This window comes from Perognathus longimembris, chromosome 4 (assembly GCF_023159225.1).
Source record: "Perognathus longimembris pacificus isolate PPM17 chromosome 4, ASM2315922v1, whole genome shotgun sequence".
NCBI classification, from domain to species: Eukaryota; Metazoa; Chordata; class Mammalia; order Rodentia; family Heteromyidae; genus Perognathus; species Perognathus longimembris.
The window spans coordinates 64,936,924-64,945,561 of record NC_063164.1 but is presented as its reverse complement, the minus strand read 5'-3'; the positions used below and the strand labels follow the sequence as shown (position 1 = coordinate 64,945,561).

At 36.2% G+C, this 8,638-nt stretch overlaps 1 pseudogene; it reads left to right on the top strand.

Moving 5' to 3' along the window:
• Positions 1-760: 760 nt before the first annotated feature.
• LOC125350007 lies at positions 761-1,561 on the top strand (annotated as a pseudogene).
• The last annotated feature ends 7,077 nt before the right edge of the window (positions 1,562-8,638 follow it).

Below are 8,638 nucleotides of genomic sequence, written 5' to 3'. Positions count from 1 at the left end.
ACAGGCACAGGCTTTTCAAAAATGTCAATGTGATAAAAAAAAAAGCAAAAAAAATAGAAATATGCATTATTCCAAATTGGTGATTAAGTAATTATAGGCCAAATTATGGAATCAATCCATGCTGCTGCCTGTTTGTGTATATGCTATAAACTAAAATTGCTTTTATATTTTAAAAAATGTTGGGGGAAAGAATGAAAAGAAGAGTAATATTTTGTGAATCATGAATTTTATATGAAATTCAAATTTCATGATCCATAAATAAAGTTTTATTGGCACACAGTCACATTTATTCATTTACATATTGTCTGCAGTTTCTTTTGCTCTACAATAGCAAAGCTGAGTAGTTATAACCATATGTGGCCCATGAAGAGTAAAATATTTACTCACTCTCTGAGCCTTTACAGAATAAATTTGCCAACCCTTTCCTGATGGAAAGGAAACTGAAGAAACACAACTTGATCCTTGATTGAATCAAGAATAACAGTATTTGGAAAACAGAAAATTTCAGTGGGCTGTATGTATATTATACTAAGAGCACGTACCAATGTTTAATTTCTCTGGTATTGTGTTTGTATAGAATAGTCTTATTTTATACTCTTATTCTTAGTAAATATGTGTCATGTGTTAGGAGTGAAGAGTATGATGGCTACAAAACACTTTGAAATATTTTAGAGAATAGAAATATGTTTGTATGTACATCTGGAAGAAAAAAAGCAAATGAACCCTCAAAAAAATGCATGTACTCTTTTCCGTGGCACCTCCTGGGCGAGCAGCTGCTTCAACATGAAACTAAATATCTCCTTCCCAGCCACTGGCTGTCAGAAACTCATTGAAGTGGACGATGAACACAAACTCCGTACTTTCTATGAGAAGCATATGGCCACAGAAGTTGCCGCTGATGCTCTGGGTGAGGCATGGAAGGGTTGTGTGGTCGGAATCAGTGGTGGGAAAGACAAACAAGGTTGTCCCATGAAGCAGGGTGTCTTGACTCATGGCCTAGTACGCTTGCTACTGTTACAGACCAAGAAGAACTGGAGAGAAAAAGTGCAAATCTGTTCGGGGTTGCGTTGCGGATGCCAATCTGAGTGTTCTCAATTTGGTTATTATAAAAAAAAAGGAGAAAAAGATATTCCTGGACTGACAAATATCACTGTACCCCACCGCCTGGGACCCAAAAGTGCTAGCAGAATCCACAAACTTTTCAATCTTTCTAAAGAAGATGATGTCCGCCAATATGTTGTTCGAAAACTATTGAACAAAGAAGGTAAAAAACCCAGGACCAAAGCACCCAAGATTCAGCGTCTTGTTACTCCATGTGTCCTGCAACACAAATGCTGCCCTATTGCTCTGAAGAAACAACGTACTAAGAAAAACAAGGAGAAGCCTACAGAATATGCTAAGCTTTTGGCTAAGAGAATGAAGGAAGCCAAAAAAAAAAAAAAATGACAGGAAGAGATTGCCAAGAGATGGAGGCTGTCTTCTCTGAGAGCGTCTACTTCTAAGTCTGAGTCTAGTCAAAAATAGTCTTTAAGAATAACAAATAAATGACAAGACTTTATTTTTAAAAGTGCATGTAGGTAAATGATATTTGGTTCTTGTACTATTTTAAACATGTTGAAGTTAGTATTTTTAAATTAAAGATTGAGAGATAAAAGCATTAAATCAAAAGTGCAATCTCTTTTGAAACAATCTTTTCACTTGAGTCTGTAGGAAATTATAATACACACATACTTATATCTCAAATAAATACTATCTTCTTCAAATAAATTTTATACAAAATACATTTCTCCAACTCAGTTAAAGGAACTAGGCCCAATCCTTAATTCCTTACTTTTCCTTATCATACAGAATCCATCTTCAAAATATACCCAAAATCTAATTTCTCTCATCACCATCATTCTGGGTCAAACAACCACCATCCTTCACTTGACTCTGCAACAGTCTCAATTAACTTGTCTCTCTACCTTCCTTTTCACTGAGAACCTTTTAGTCAATCCTATATATCTGACTTTTCTTCATCAAACGTCCATGGCTTCATATCACATTGATGTAAAGTCCAAAATGGAAATGGGAGAACCAAAAGAAAATAGTGCTAGAGTTGAAAGGGATGAGAGGTTAAATTTTGAGACCCTATCACGAATGACAGTAATTGAGTGGAATGAGCCCTGTTGGCATTCCAACATGGCCACTACTGTACTGTGAGAGATGCTTCAGAAAGCTGGGGTCATGGCAGTTCTAAGTCAGAAAGAATATAATCTCTTCTTGTCTGTTTCTCTCCTGACTTCCTTTTGTCCTAAGAGGGGTTAAAAGATCCAGGCTGAAACTGCTCAAGACCAATGCACTGAAAATTATTGAGGGTTAAATGGTTCCAACTAGCATCACTGGACTTTCTCAGCATACACAAAGGTACCAACCTACCTCTTCCTTTTTCTGTACAACACCATTTTCTTTCATGTGGTCCCCAAGATTCTCATATCTCATCTAGCCTACTTCATCTCCTAGCCTCTCTGCCTGGCTTTCTCCTCTATCTCCCAGGCTACTCAAGTGGCAAATAATCCCATCATTTCTATCTTAATCTAAACCTTCATTCCACTCCCAGGTAATAGATAATTATCATCTCATAGTTCAAGGTTTCATCTGGCCCAAAACCTGGACTACCAATAGAGGTGAAAAGAAGAGAAGATGGGGCTGGGGATATAGCCTAGTGGCAAGAGTGCCTGCCTCGGATACACGAGGCCCTAGGTTCGATTCCCCAGCACCACATATACAGAAAACGGCCAGAAGCGGTGCTGTGGCTCAAGTGGCAGAGTGCTAGCCTTGAGCGGGAAGAAGCCAGGGACAGTGCTCAGGCCCTGAGTCCAAGGCCCAGGACTGGCCAAAAAAAAAAAAAAAAGAAGAAGAGAAGATGAACAAACAGATAAAGGACCTCTTAATGTCACATCTCTTATGTTAGATGCTTTGTGATTGCCTTATTTAATCTATGCACAATAGCCCTATGACACAAGTATTTCTATAGACACAATTACCAAGGAGGAAATTGAAATTCAAACTAGTTAAAGTGGGGTGTAAACAAATAGAGATCATCTCTAAAAATAAAATCTATATTCTGGAAGCACAAGAGAAAACACCAAAAAACTGAATTATTTTTAATTTTAAAAAATACTTTATTATCTTAAAGGGGTAATACAAAGGAGTCTATTTTATTATTTAAAGGGAGAAAAAGGCAACAGCAATACTCACAAGATAATATGTTGGAAATTAACTATACAGCTCTGGGTGGGGAGAAGATTGGGGGATGATAAGAGGAAGAAAAATTAGGGAGAGTGTAACAAGTTTGAAAAGAAATGTAGTCACTACCTTATGTATGTAATCGTAATCCCTCTGTACATTACCTTGACAATAAAATTAAATTTAAAAAAGAAATTTTAATATTGAAAATCTTAATGTTGAAAATCTTGCAACTTATACTGAATTTTGACTATATAATTTTGCTTAGTCTTTATACTTATTCACTCATATGATCAAATACTCTGCTCTTACAAATGAAAACAAAAACACAGAAAAATTGCTGGTGATTTCAAAAGGTAATGGTAAATCGTGAAAAGTGCCAACAAGCAACATTTTTTATACTGCTTACAGACCACGCATGCAGCTAAAAAGTTTTGGTTACTGTGCTGGGAATATGTTTATTTCGAAGAAAGCAATATAATCAAGTTAAAATATGAATTTTCCCTGACTTACCTTATATGGTGGTTTAACTCCATTTACCATGGACTTTGTAAAACATCACTGGCAGATTAGTATTTCATTGTCTAATTTTCATAGAAAATTATTTTATCAATGTTTACATTTGTGAAAAAGTACTATACACTGTCAGTGTGCTAAGTGCTTTATGTATGTTTACTGGTCAATCTACGCACAGTTGTATCACAAAGAGTTCTTATATTTTTCAGAGGACAGCATATATGTAAAGCCACCTTCTAGGGGAAAAAAGAAGTTTTAGCATTGCACAAAACTTATAAATCTTTTAATTTTTTAACTTGCTTTATGACAGAAATGCAAAACTAGTACTCTTATGCAAACATAGATAGATAAATAGATAGAGATAGATTTATATAGATATATAAGTAGATACATCTTTATATTTTATACATGTGTATGTCTGCAGATGTGTACATATTTTTATATAAATCCCAAAATCCATATGGATTACTTTTATATTTTGTAAATATAAGAACATGAGCAATAATTGGGTATTTATAATAAAGATTCCTATTCCCATTGCTTTACTGTATTCAAAAAAATTATGAAATATACTTGAGGATATTTTTAGGATAAAGAAAATTATAGAATGGTCATTTAATCAACAAACATGTACATTCTTCAACTCCATTTTATCAAAATGAACTCATGTGTCTTCTATATCATGAACTCTAAGCTTTATTGTGAATATTAAAAAATTTTTTTCTAGCTCAGAAATGGTGGCTCACACCAGCTACTCAAGAAGCTGAGATTTGAGAATCGAGGTCCAAAATTAACCTGGGCAGCAAAGTCTATGAGACTTGTACCTCCAATTAGCCACCAGAAAGCTGAAAGTGATGCTGTAGCTCAGAGCGGTAGAGCATTAGCCTTGAGAGAAAAGTCTCAGGGCCTGGGTGCTGTTCCCAAGTTCAAGCTCCATGACTGACAAAATAAAAATATATAGGTCTAAAATTCTATAGTTTTTAGCATAACTCTCATTTCTCAGATCTCATTTCAAGAAATGTAATTTTGACTTGTCACATGTCCATTTTCTTAAACTTTATGGTTTTATATTTCATACTTAGTACCTTAGTACCTTCATACATATAGTACCTTTACTCACTAAATCTGGTATGCTGAATCTTTTTGTAGCTTGGATCTCTTTTTGTTTTGTTCCTAAAAACATGCCTTACTTTTAATAATTTTATGATATGGGACAGTTGTAAATGAATGATTGATTAGCTAATTCTGCTGTCTCATGGCCAAAGTTATCATACCAGCAATTAGAAATATTTCGTAAGATTAGCTTGGTTATTTGCCATTAGTTCATTCATTCATTCATTCATTTATTTTTGTTGGTCATGGAGCTTGAACTCTAGGCCTGGGCACTATCCCTGAGCAATTCAGCTCAAGACTAACACTCTACCACTTTGAGCTACAACACGACTTCTGGTTTTCTGGTGGCTAATTGAAGGTAAGTATCTCACTGACTTTCCTACTCTGGCTGGCTTTGAACCAAGATCCTCAGATCTCAGCCTTCTGAATAGCTAGGATTACAGGCATGAGCCACCGGCACCTGGCTCTCTTCTTCATTTTTAGCAAATGTATTTTAATAGCTGGGCACCAATGTCTTATACCTCGGATCCTAAGTTCTGAGAAGTCTTGAGATTTGAGGATAATAGCTTAAAGCTGAACCAGATAAAAAAAAAAGTCAGAGATTCTAACTCCAATTAACTAGGGGAAAAAAAAGAGTCTATTATAAAGCCCTCTTTACTTGTTGATCTACCTATGTTCTTTTATTTTAATTTTTTCAAAGTTCTAAGAGATTAGGTGCCCTACAGAGCAAGAATAGACCTATATTCCACAGATACAAGATTTTTGCCTTGGTACTGTATTAAAATCAATTGTGTATACAATATATTTAATTTTTTTCTTCACTAGTTACCTACTCATTTTAAGCTTTTCTAATTTACCTAATTCTTTAATTTTCCACATTCTCTCTTTTTTATGATCTTTAAGGACAGTGTTAATATATTTTTAAATTATGTTTCTGATTAAATAAAAGAACATATATATTCATTTATTTTTTAATGATGCACAAACCTTGCTTTTTCTCTGAGCTAATGAGTGAATATTTCCTTCTCATGAATAGCCAATGAAATAAGAAAAGAAATAGAGTGGCCTACCTATCCACTGACTAATAAATGTTTGAAAAATCAAAGGTCAAATGTTAGCAGATGGAAAGTTCGAAGGTGGAAACACATTTTCTTGTCAATAATGAGATAAAGAAAACAAACATAATTTTCATAAGAAAAGGATTGGAGGGGCTAGGGATATGGCCTAGTGGCAAGAGTGCTTGTCTCGTATTCATGAGGACCTGGGTTCAATTCCCCAGCACCACATATACAGAAAATGGCCAGAAGTGACGATGTAGCTCAAGTGGCAGAGTGCTAGCCTTGAGCAAAAAGAAGCCAGGGACAGTGCTCAGTTCCTGAGTCCTAGCCCCAGGACTGGCCAAAAAAAAAGGAAAAGCATTGGACTTTTTTTTTAATGGAGCCTTTGACTATTTCTGATTATCCGGTCAATATCTCCCAGTTTTCAGGAAGATATTTACTAGCTGATAATAATCACCTTTCCTTTAATTGATCTCACATTCTTCAACCTTAGCTACAGAGAAGACTAGTTCTTTCAAGCCACCATCTTCCTATAGATGCTTAGGTGATTTCAAATCTGATGATGTGATCACTAGACACTGTATTCACTAGCTTCCATCTTATTTATCATATTTGGTTCATTTCCAAGGACTAAAGGCCTAAGTCATTATATGCCCCATTTAAGCAACATTTCTGCATACTTTACTCAGGGAAAAACATTGAATGAATTTCTGCCCATCCGAGGGATGTCTTTTTGTGATTTACCAATATTTAAAACAAATACATAGCAAAATGCCTCTCAGCCTCACAAGTAAAGGTCCCTAACTCCTGATAACAGCAAACTTGAATATTTAAATCATTCTAGAATCTCTCTCTCTCTCTCTCTCTCTCTCTCTCTCTCTCTCTCTCTCTCTCTCTCTCTCTCTCTCTTTTATCCAAGCATTCATTCTTGGGAGGAAATATCCCAGAATTTTAGGGTTATTTTTTTTACCAGCCTACCTACTTTTGCTTGCTTTTCTTACCTACATACAGAAACCAGAGCACTCTTCATTCAAAGTAAAGTTAATAAGCTGATCGTTTTTTAAAAAGACAACAGCATTCTATTGTACTTCTTTTTAACGCATATATTTTAAATTTAAATATATAGTTACTGTAGTGGTTGACAAAAATGTTGATATTAAAATTAAAGTATCTGGGGGCTGGGGATATGGCCTAGTGGCAAGAGTGCTTGCCTCGTATACATGAGGCCCTGGGTTCAATTCCCCAGCACCACATATACAGAAAATGGCCAGAAGTAGCGCTGTGGCTCAAGTGGCAGAGTGCTAGCCTTGAGCAAAGAGAAGCCAGGGACAGTGCTCAGGCCCTGAGTCCAAGCCCCAGGACTGGCAAAATAAATAAATAAATAAATAAAATAAAATAAAAAAGCCAGGCAGCAGGGTTCACGTCTGTAATCCTAACAACGCAGGAGGCTGAAGTCTGAGGGTCCTGGACCAAAGCCAGCCCAGGCAAGAAAGTTCATGAGACTTTTCTCTCCAACTAACTAACAGAAAACCAGAAGTACATTTGTGCCTCAAAGTGGTAGAAACAGTAGCCGTAAGCAAATAATAATAATAATAATAATAATAAATTTAAAAAAAAACTCAAGACCAGCACCCAGGCCCTGAGTTCAAGCTCCACAACTGATTTAGAGTGAGCAAGTAAGAGAGAGAGAGAGAGAGGTTACTCAATATCTGTGGATCTCACTTTCTTTTGTTCTGCAAAAGCAGTTACAGAAAGAAGTGACAAGGATTAGAAGGAAAAAGAACAAATTAGTATAAAAATCCATAAGAATTACTTGTATTCAAAGTGCCTTTGTATTTCAACATCATCTTTATCTTTTGAGAATACAGATATTTATTTCTAAATTATCAGGTAGCTCAAGCCTGTAATCCTAGCTACTCAGGGGGCAGAGATCTGAAGACCACAGTTTGAAGCCAGCCTGTGCAAAAAAGTCCATGAGACTCATCTCCAATTAGCCAGCTAAAAGCTAGAAGTAGAGATGTAGCTCAAGTGGCAAGTGGTAGAGCTCTAGCCTTGAACAAAAATCCTCAGAGGCAGTCCTCAAATCTTGAGTTCAAACAACAGGACCAACACACACACACACACACACACACACACACACACACACACACACTACCACTCTAGTCCAGTGTACAGTGGTGCTTCAAATATCTAATGATTTAAACCTAAACTTCTCTAATTGGTCTATATTTTCCCCTGCAATGTGTTTATGCCACATTGTTTCTTCCTCTTCTCCAAATCAAGTTTTCCATTCAACCTTCTTTCTGTATATGATTAGTTCTTAGCCTCTTCACTTCTTTAAACCCTCCTCCTTCTCCTCCTTCTCCTCCTCCTCTTCCTCCTCTTCTTCTTCCTCCCACTCTTTCTTTTTCTCTTTCTCTCTCTCCTAGATATTTCCCTGGTTCACTACAGAGCTCAAGCCATCCTCCTAACCCCCACTGGACTTTACCTGATAACACCTACAGATGTCCTTTAATCAAGTGCCTTTCTGTTCTCACATCACTCAACCTCAATCTTAGAAATCATTTATTCTGCCCTAACAATTTCTGTTTTTTTCTCATCGGCAGGATTGAAAATTAAACCACAGATTTTTGTTGTCCAATTATACCATCCTTCATTCAGTCATCTATGTCTAAAGATGAATTCAGGGGCTGAGAATATGGCCTAGCAGTAGAATGCTTGTG